The 11,129-nt window shown below is 36.2% G+C and overlaps 1 protein-coding gene across 1 annotated transcript in view; it reads left to right on the forward strand.

Moving 5' to 3' along the window:
* The window catches only part of LOC129227062 (histone acetyltransferase KAT6B-like), a 95,937-nt gene that overhangs the window by 20,752 nt on the left and 64,056 nt on the right, over window positions 1-11,129 (forward strand). The gene's annotated exons all lie outside the window — the stretch shown is intronic.

Consider the following 11,129-nt stretch of genomic DNA (forward strand, 5'->3'; position numbering starts at 1 on the left):
AGCTTGGCTATATTTTTGAAAAAGGGAATGTATTTAATTGACATTACTACAGCTGCAGACTGATGTGGCTTTTCTGCACAATGTATAAATTTTGATTAGAGTGTAAGGCATATCCATTCCTACTTTTTACACATTACACATAAAAATTGCTCATTTTTGACCTCCATTTTTTACTTTTACAAACAAGCTTGACTTTTTACACAATGTATAGCGTTATGTAGATCGGGGCTCAAAACATTCTGATTTTACTGCAATTTTTCGGCAATTCACAAAAGTTGTACAAACAGTATATCAGGATGACAACTCTCCAGGTAAACTCAAATTCCCTGAGATTTTCAGGTTTTAAAGAGTAAAATTTCAGACACCGCGAAACATATTTCTGATTTTTTAAATTTGATTTCAAAACATAATTAAACTATTATAACAACACATCTATATGTACACATATCGTCGCCTTGGAGCAACAGTAAGATATATAATTCGAGAAGTAACATTAAGATATCCTACTGTTGCTCTGAAGTGAGGTACTCTGGGCTGAGGTGTACATACACAACTATATGTAAAAACCGTAGAAGCATTTTTCACGCTTTGCATTCTTAATAAAAATGACTCACATGTGCCAATCTATCCCTATATACTATTGAAATAAAATTTAAAATTTCATAAAGAATGTTGTTTAGAATTTGTACTTAATTCCTTACATTCTATTTTACTTAATTCATAAATTCATAGTTGCCAACCTCAAGATTAAACACATAAGAGACTAAAAGAAACAAATGACAGTACCAAATGGGGCTGAAACAGAATCAGAAAAATTTAAACTTAAAAAATACAACTCTGATATCATCCTTTAATTTCTATTGTTTGAATTTTTTTGTGAATAAAAATAGCTTTATAAATGCAACAGTAAGAAAGGTAAATCATAATAGACTGTCGTCTGTGTATTTTGCATGATTTTAACTGTTGGAAATAAACCAGAAAATTGCGATGCTTTGAAATTTTTAACTGTTGCCATCTTGTGTTTGTTAACAAATACATGTTTAATTATTTTAAGCATGGCTTTTAAAATAATTTTCAATTTTCATTCTTTGCTTTGCTTTTGAGAAATCTGGGATTGGGATGGTCAGCAAGTTTTGGCTTGTGTACTTTTGTTTTATATTGCTTCCTCGTCGAGCGTGGGGAGGGATCAGAATTATAAGAAAGATATAGAAGAAAGTTTCGTGATGGCCACAACATACTAGCTTTAGATTTACACTTCTCACTGCTTTAGATCTATACTACTTACTGATTTTTTTTATCTGCTCTACTTACTGATTTTTAAATGTACACTCTACTTTAGGGCTGTAATAATCGGTAATAAAAATGTAATAATCGGTATCTTGAGTTTAAATTTCAAGGTAAAAATCTTACCATTTTCCGATTCTTTCTGGGCGTTTGCATCTTTTGACTTCATGGAGAGTTACTAAAATTGACTAAAAAAATCACAGTACCAGCAAACTAAAAAAAATTCAATATATTAACAATATTTACAAATTCAAAGAACAAGCTTTGCAAATCGGACTGTATTGAAAAATCATTTTCGTTGTTCTTTCGATTCTATTTATTTTTTATCTCAATCAGTTCACTTCAAATCAGGAAAGCGGTGGGCGAAAGGAAAAGTTCAATAAATAAAAGTTCAAGGCTAACCTTGATCGCGACATCCTCCCACCTTGAGCTCTTCACCTATGAAGAACTCAATCTGCTGTGGAGCCTAGTCTCTTGGGTTCTTTTACTATTCGTCCACTTCGCGTTACCACTGGTTCCTGGTTCTTCCGAGTAGTGGCTTTATCTCTCAAAAGTGTACCTTCATCGTTTTCTATTATTTCTAAACTGTACACACGTTGCACAGGACGTGTGACAACTCCGGGCTTAAGTTTTTTTTTTTTTTTCGCATTCTTCATCTCCTGTACACTTAGATTTGCTTTTTGTTTAGAATTTTTAGACTTCGAATTCAAGTAGAATCTATAAATCCATCCAAAGATTCTAATGAGTCTCGGATAATTTGAGTATCTGTGAAACATATCTTCGCTTTCCACATTGACTTGGGTATTTATCACAGCACTCCTTCGCTTTTCTCGAGAAATTTCTTCATCATTGAAAACCAAATCAAATTGTGGCCATTCGTCATCATTCTTCTTTAACCGAATTGAATTCTCCCACCATTTCATTTTCAGTAACTGTTTAGCTGGGTAGCTCCTGGAACGAAGGTCGTCAGGATTCTCAACCCTTTTTGCTTCTTCAGAGTCTTCTTGATGAGAAGAAAGCGACTGGTTAGCTCGGCCTTCTTGCTCAGGATCAGAGATGGGTAAACTTTCATCTAAATGCTCAAGAAATGTTTCACAGAAATGTGTTCACTGTGAAGAAATGTTTCACAGATACTCAAATTATCCGAGACTCATTAGAATCATTGGATGGATTTATAGGTTCTACTTGAATTCGAAGTCTAAAAATTCTAAACAAAAAGGAAATCTAAGTGTACAGGAGATAAAAAATGCGGAAAAAAGTTTACTTAGGATGGTACAACGAGAATCATTTCCAGAAGGAACCAATGAACAAAGAATTAGACAACTTAATCCCGTGCGTGATAAAAGTGGTCTCCTAAGAGTAGAAACGAGAATTTTTAGAAGAAAAGATAAAAAGAATTTTCGATTGCCAATAATTTTGCCATCGCAACACCGAATTGTGAACATGCTCATAGAAAGTAAACATCAAGAACTCAGACATGCTGGAGTTCAGGCGTTGATGAATCATCTCAGAGAGAACTATTGGATTCTCCAGAACCGGAAAACGGTTAGAAAAGCTATCTCGACATGTGTACGATGCAAACGATTCACTGTGACCCATTCAGAACCGAAATGCTCCCCTTTACCTGAGGATAGAGATGCAACAATATTCGAAATCACAGGAACAGATCTTGCTGGACCGTTATACTTGAGAGACGGAACGAAAGCCTGGATAGTTCTCTACACTTGTGCTGTGTATCGTGCGGTGCATATAGAACTGATAACCTCTTTAACAGCAGAAGCCTTTTTCCAAGCGTTAAGAAGATTTATTGCTAGACGAGGAAGGCCAGAAATTTTATATTTCAATAATGGAGGCAACTTCGTTAAAGCTCACAATGAATTAAGCAAACTAGATTGGGGAAAGATAGAATCACAGTCGTCGCTGAAGAAAATAACCTGGAGGTTCATACCACCTTCAGCCCCTTGGTGGGGCGGATGGTGGGAGCGGTTGATAGGTACGATAAAGCAAATTCTGCGTCGAGTTTTAGGTCAAGCTTCACTGACTTACGAAGAGCTGAACACAGAAATATGTGATATCGAAAGCCTGATAAACTCGAGACCTTTAACATACTTGTCAGAAGATGTAAATGATTTGGTTGCACTGTCTCCTTCCATGTTCCTCCAAGAAACCAGAGAATGCGGCGTACCTGATATCGATATAGTAGATGTCACCTACTTGCGAAAAAGATATTCATATCTACAACGAGTACGTGCAGACCTACGAAAGAGATTTCGACAAGAATACCTTGGACAACAGAAACATGCAAGAAAATGTCCAAAGGAAGCTAAGCCTCCTTCTGTAGGCGAAATTGTTCTCATAGGATCAGACAACCTAAAACGATTCGTTAAAAAAAAAAAAAAATTCAATATATTAACAATATTTACAAATTCAAAGGACAAGCTTTGCAAATCGGACTGTATTGAAAAATCATTTTCGTTGTTCTAACGATTCTATTTATTTTTTATCTCAATCAGTTCACTTCAAATCAGGAAAGCGGTGGGCGAAAGGAAAAGTTCAATAAATAAAAGTTCAAGGCTAACCTTGATCGCGACATCCTCCCACCTTGAGCTCTTCACCATTGAAGAACTCAATCTGCTGTGGAGTCTAGTCTCTTGGGTTCTTTTACTATTCGTCCACTTCGCGTTACCACTGGTTCCTGGTTCTTCCGAGTAGTGGCTTTATCTCTCAAAAGGGTACCTTCATCGTTTTCTATTATTTCTAAACTGTACACACGTTGCACAGGACGTGTGACAATTCCGGACTTAGTTTTTATGCGGACAACTCTGGCAATGCCATCCTTGCCTGGTAGGACTTCAAGAATTCGTCCAAGTGGCCATTGCAATCGTTTTAGGTTGTCTGATCCTATGAGAACAATTTCGCCTACAGAAGGAGGCTTAGCTTCCTTTGGACATTTTCTTGCATGTTTCTGTTGTCCAAGGTATTCTTGTCGAAATCTCTTTCGTAGGTCTGCACGTACTCGTTGTAGATATGAATATCTTTTTCGCAAGTAGGTGACATCTACTATATCGATATCAGGTACGCCGCATTCTCTGGTTTCTTGGAGGAACATGGAAGGAGACAGTGCAACCAAATCATTTACATCTTCTGACAAGTATGTTAAAGGTCTCGAGTTTATCAGGCTTTCGATATCACATATTTCTGTGTTCAGCTCTTCGTAAGTCAGTGAAGCTTGACCTAAAACTCGACGCAGAATTTGCTTTATCGTACCTATCAACCGCTCCCACCATCCGCCCCACCAAGGGGCTGAAGGTGGTATGAACCTCCAGGTTATTTTCTTCAGCGACGACTGTGATTCTATCTTTCCCCAATCTAGTTTGCTTAATTCATTGTGAGCTTTAACGAAGTTGCCTCCATTATTGAAATATAAAATTTCTGGCCTTCCTCGTCTAGCAATAAATCTTCTTAACGCTTGGAAAAAGGCTTCTGCTGTTAAAGAGGTTATCAGTTCTATATGCACCGCACGATACACAGCACAAGTGTAGAGAACTATCCAGGCTTTCGTTCCGTCTCTCAAGTATAACGGTCCAGCAAGATCTGTTCCTGTGATTTCGAATATTGTTGCATCTCTATCCTCAGGTAAAGGGGAGCATTTCGGTTCTGAATGGGTCACAGTGAATCGTTTGCATCGTACACATGTCGAGATAGCTTTTCTAACCGTTTTCCGGTTCTGGAGAATCCAATAGTTCTCTCTGAGATGATTCATCAACGCCTGAACTCCAGCATGTCTGAGTTCTTGATGTTTACTTTCTATGAGCATGTTCACGATTCGGTGTTGCGATGGCAAAATTATTGGCAATCGAAAATTCTTTTTATCTTTTCTTCTAAAAATTCTCGTTTCTACTCTTAGGAGACCACTTTTATCACGCACGGGATTAAGTTGTCTAATTCTTTGTTCATTGGTTCTTTCTGGAAATGATTCTCGTTGTACCATCCTAAGTAAACTTTTTTCCGCATTTTTTATCTCCTGTACACTTAGATTTCCTTTTTGTTTAGAATTTTTAGACTTCGAATTCAAGTAGAACCTATAAATCCATCCAATGATTCTAATGAGTCTCGGATAATTTGAGTATCTGTGAAACATTTCTTCTCTTTCCACATTGACTTGGGTATTTATCACAGCACTCCTTCGCTTTTCTCGAGAAATTTCTTCATCATTGAAAACCAAATCAAATTGTGGCCATTCGTCTTCATTCTTCTTTAACCAAATTGGGTTCTCCCACCATTTCATTTTCAGCAACTGTTTAGTTGGGTAGCTCCTGGAAAGAAGGTCGTCTGGATTCTCAACCCTTTTTGCTTCTTGAGAGTCTTCTAGATCAGAAGAAAGCGACTGGTTAGCTCGGCCTTCTTGCTCAGGATCAGAGATGGGTAAACTTTCATCTAAATGCTCAGGATCAGAGATGGGTAAATTTTCATCTAAATGCTTAGGATCAGAGATGGGTAAATTTTCACCTAAATGCTCGGGATCAGAGATGGGTAAATTTTCATCTAAATGCTCAACACTGGCATCATTTTCGTGCTCAACAGATGAAACTATTTTCTCTTTAGAAGGTGTATGATTTTCTTTATCTTCTTCCTCATCTATATTTTCTTCTTTCTCATCTGCTTCTGTTTTAGTATTAGTATCCATCAATTCTTCGACAGGAGTAACAGGTTTTGCACTTTCTTCTGAAGCATTCACTTCATTTGATTGCACGTCATCAACTTCCACCTGATCTTTATTAGTGTTCTTTTTTACTTCATTTTCATCTTTTTCAGATTCAGAGTCATCTTTTATTTCTTTTTCTTCCATGTCTTTCTTAGCGATCGGACCAGTAATAGCTATTGCATCTAAGTTCCACATTTCTGGAATGGTAAAATCTTTCATAAATAAATTTGTTACCACCATTGTAGAATTGTCATCAGGATCATCAATTGACATCTTCCCCATCAAGGTCCATCCAAGATGTGTTCCGACAGCTACGAGTCCACATGGCAGAACTATGACTTTTCCAGTGAGAAGCTTACCTGCTACATCAGCTCCAATTAATAAATTTATGTCTTCAGATTCTGTTTCTTTTGGAATCAATTGATCTGTCAACATTATATTTCTTTTATTCAATTCTTGAGCACATGGATCTAACTTCAAAGTTGGTATTTTAGAACATATTTTTTCTTGGTCAAGTACCTCAAAATTGCAGTGATATTCTTTGTTAATACTGCTGACTAATACTCTGTGTCGGTAATGTTTTTCTATGTGTTCTTTACCACCAAACAAATTATGTATAACTTTCTCTTCTTTAAGACGATCATATTGCATTCCTTCAGCGACTCGTTTGCTCAGATATGACCGTTGGGAGCCAGAATCAATAAGACATCTCACGATTTTCCCTCCCTTGTTGCCTCGTAATCTGACATACAAAGTCTGTAACAGAATGTTCGGACTACAAGTGCGGTTACTTAGCACTGTGTCATTCATAGCATTTTGACCGTCCTTCTCTTTCAGCACGTCTGTTTTTAATTTATCGCGCTCTTGGTGTTTATTTTCGTTGCACATTATAGTTGCATGTTTTCCATTACATCGTTCACAATTGATTCTAACTTTACACGTTCGAGTTCTATGACCCACTTTAAGGCAGCAAAAACAACAGCCCTTTTTCATTAATATCTTCTTTCTATCATCTAAATTCATTTTCAGCACATATCGGCAAGCAGATGATTCATGATTTTTCTTCTCACAAAATACACACGTGTTCGAATTTGTGGAACCAAAAAGTCCGACTGCGGTTGGAATTTTCTCTTCTTCCCCTCTACTCGGGCGAGGTGGTGAGGAATGTTTCTTCATTCGCTTCGAATCGAAGCTGAAACTTTCTTTCGCTAAGGAAATTCTTTCTTCCCCTTCAACCTCTGTTTTCAAAAAATTCATTAGAGAGGTCAATTTATTTAATTCTTTAGTATTTTCATTTATTAAAGACATGCTTCTTTCCCATATTCTAATGATATCTTCTGGTAAACAACTTTCAACTAATGGATACAAAATCGAAGCGTATTTATCGGAAGTAACACCCAGGGAATTTAATGCTCGGATATGTGATTCTATTTTATCATATAATTTGGCCAGGTGCATCTTCTTTTGACCCATTGAATTTGTCAGCACTAGACTCAATAATTCTCTTATATAAACTTCAATAAGCAAGTCTTCCCTACCAAATCTGGCAGTTAAACATTCAATTGCTTGTTCGTAATTTTCCGCAGATGGGGGAAACGAATCAACGAGTTCCCTGGCACGGGAGCCTTCTACAGTAGCTTGAGTTAAATAAATAAATTTATCTTCTGGTGCTATATTTATGTCTTCATGAATTTTTCTGAACTGACCCCAAAAACCGAGCCACTCCTTAATATCCCCATTAAATTTTTTCAACTCCACTCGCGGTAACTTAAATCGGCGTTTATTTAACTCCGTTTCAGTCACAACAGTTGAAATTTCATTATTAGTACTGCGCAGCATTTTTTCAGCTTTCGTTCTAAGTCGTATGAATTTTTCTTTGTACGACTCATATACGTTATATTCAACATCAAAATCCTCTTGAGCACAATCAGAATCATTAGCTAATATTTCATGAATTTCTTTTTCTTTCATATCAAGTGCACACCATTTCTCACTCAACTGGTTAATTAAGACTTCTATTTCATCTTGACTACAATCTGTAGTTTTTAAGTATTCTTCCAGTTGGTTAGCGATTCTCGAAAAACCACTTCGTAATGGAGTGCGTAATTTCTTCAAACTCTCCATCATTTATATTAAGAAAAAAAAAAAGCTATCTTTATCAAATATTATTAGTTTCCTTAACTTAATTCAATATAATTGCAAACGCCCACCCGGGGGCGCCAAAAAATGTAATAATCGGTATCTTGAGTTTAAATTTCAAGGTAAAAATCTTACCATTTTCCGATTCTTTCTGGGCGTTTGCATCTTTTGACTTCATGGAGAGTTACTAAAATTGACTAAAAAAATCACAGTACCAGCAAACTAAAAAAAATTCAATATATTAACAATATTTACAAATTCAAAGAACAAGCTTTGCAAATCGGACTGTATTGAAAAATCATTTTCGTTGTTCTTTCGATTCTATTTATTTTTTATCTCAATCAGTTCACTTCAAATCAGGAAAGCGGTGGGCGAAAGGAAAAGTTCAATAAATAAAAGTTCAAGGCTAACCTTGATCGCGACAAGGGCGTAAAGGAGTAACAAGACCAGTCTTGAAAACTGCTCCTTTCCTCCTTTATGCATCTTTGGTCTTTTGCTAGCTTGACCTGTCTAAGCCTTGCTCGTGTATGTGTGGTAATCCATTTGCAATAATGAGTTTTCTGCTTTCACATGCCTTTTTACTTGCCCTATTATTATTTTAGCTATAGTTTGCATGTATGCAAGTGTTATTCACTACTAGCGCTTTTACCTCATTTTCAGATTATCCTCGAATTTGCTTATCTGTGGTTAACGTGAAACCCTATTCCACAGATAGTGGGGAGTTAACTGTATTTGGGGGAGGGGGAGTTAGAAAAGAAATATATCAGTAATTTCCATGGGAATTGGCCACTTTTTTCAGGTACAGTCGGATCCCCGCTACAACGCGATCCGACTTACGCCAAATGGCTATAACGCAAGTTTTTCATGAGTAATGAATTTTTTAGTGCGGACACAAATTTCTCGCCTGCAACATGAAATTTTTTGGAAAAGAGCGGCGGAGAGTTAGAATGGGCTTTGTTGACACTAAATATTGGTTTTTGTAAATAGACTTTCATCCCTTTAGCATCACTAAAAGCGGAAGTTCACCCAATGTATTAGTCTAAACAACGCTTTGCTTTAGTTTATCCAAATAACTGCTCCGATTCTTAACTTTTTTTTTTCATTTTACATATGAACGTTGATAAATACATTCTGATAACATTCTGATCGCGCTGCATAAACCTTCTTAAGTTTTAAAATTATAAATATATTTACTATATCTATATTGTTAAGTGCTATAATAATGCTGTAGTGTACATACTCTAAATACCATACTGCTTTATTTTAAGTTTCTCTCATCTATTAATCATTGATTTTGTGCTAAAGTACGGAATTGTATGTCAAATAGTAACGCTTTTTCTAAATACAGAAAAAGTTGGTTCTTTGTGGAAGATACTGCAATATATAGTTAATAAATGGTTTGAAACAATATGAAGGGTGTTTACAAACGTCTGAAACAATTGGGTATGCTTATAAAAAATTACTAAACATACCTTGTTCCACAACGCGAAATTCTAACTTATGCGAGGTGTCTTGGAATACATCCCTCGCGTAAGTCGGGACTCGACTGTATTACATTTTGCTGTGGGGAAAAAATACAGTACAGGGAGCTGTAGTATATGCTCAATGTAAATTTTACCAATGCACAGCAAAAAACACACCCACTTGCACATAAATACATTAATTTTCCAAAGCCAGAATGCATGACTCCCAAATGGTTTGCTTTTTCCACCAAAGACCGTTTTTTAGGGTAAAGTCCGCTTTAGACTGCTTTTTAGCATTTTGGTTCGATTAGTCCGCTTTTATATTGTTTTTACTTAAAAATCAGATTCAAAAAATTTCCATTACGTTAGAAGATACTGTACGCCCAAACGCTGCTGCGGTGCCTTAACCTGACTTTCCTGTCTTATTTCGCCTCAGATTGATGTCATCACTCCTCCTTCAACTGATATAGCATAGAAATTCAGCAAATAGAGAAGTTTGGGGGAGGAGTTATGACGTAAAATTGAAGCAGGGTGCTACCGATATTTCTCGGAATTCCGGCCCCAAGTTTGCTTTCCTATCTCCCCCTCTCACCCCGCTAAAAGAAGGAAAGGAAGATACTAATAATAGTAACGTTGCTATGATCCACCCTTTTTGCAAATGAAATTGGAGGCAATCTCATGACCCATGTGCCATTTTTTTACAATGTTGCAATGTCCGTAAATTTTTTATTTTGATTTGTGGATAGTGTCTATTGACTAGTTGAATTGATGAATTAGTTGTAAATAAAAAGCTCCTACTCTAGGAACGGTGATTGTGCTATAGGCAAGTTGTAAAAAGGTAAGTGTTTTATTTTTTATTATTTCTTCATTGCATTGAATAACAACTAGAAGTAAAGTCATACTATATAATATAGTACTAAATATTTCCAAATATAATATTTGAAAATATTTTGTGTTTTATCGCCAGCACATGTCGCACAAAAATGCGGACTTTTATTGCTAAATCTGTAATGGAATCCATAGCTCGGTTTTTTTCCAATAATTCTTATACTTCCCTATATTTTCTTGAGCAAATGTCACTTTTGGGCATGTTTTCGTTAAATGCCACACTATTTTTCATGAACATATTCTTATCAAAAAAAATGCTTGATGTCTTTCTTCTTGTTACCCCCCCCCCCCTTCCTCTCCCTTGTCACAAACTCACAATTTTACAAACCTTCTTCCCCTTTCAATTTTTCAAGACATTTGTGTACATCCTATAATTCCAATTTTTCACACTATGCCTGTGTTTCTTTCATTTTGAGGTCAACTGTAGTGACCAATCAATTACAATTGCTTTTAAATGAGTACGAGTGCATTTTTAGTGGCTTTCTCCCATGTCTGCACTAGGCTTTGATTTGTGAAGGATATTGTTTTTATGAGACTGAAAAACGGGAAAAATCATGGTTTTGTATCTGGTTTTGACTTTATCAGGGGGTGGAAGTTTTAAAAAATTAGTCACTGGTCGAATGGAGCAGTAGTTACAACATTTCACTGAT

This window comes from Uloborus diversus, chromosome 7 (assembly GCF_026930045.1).
Source record: "Uloborus diversus isolate 005 chromosome 7, Udiv.v.3.1, whole genome shotgun sequence".
Taxonomy (NCBI): Eukaryota; Metazoa; Arthropoda; class Arachnida; order Araneae; family Uloboridae; genus Uloborus; species Uloborus diversus.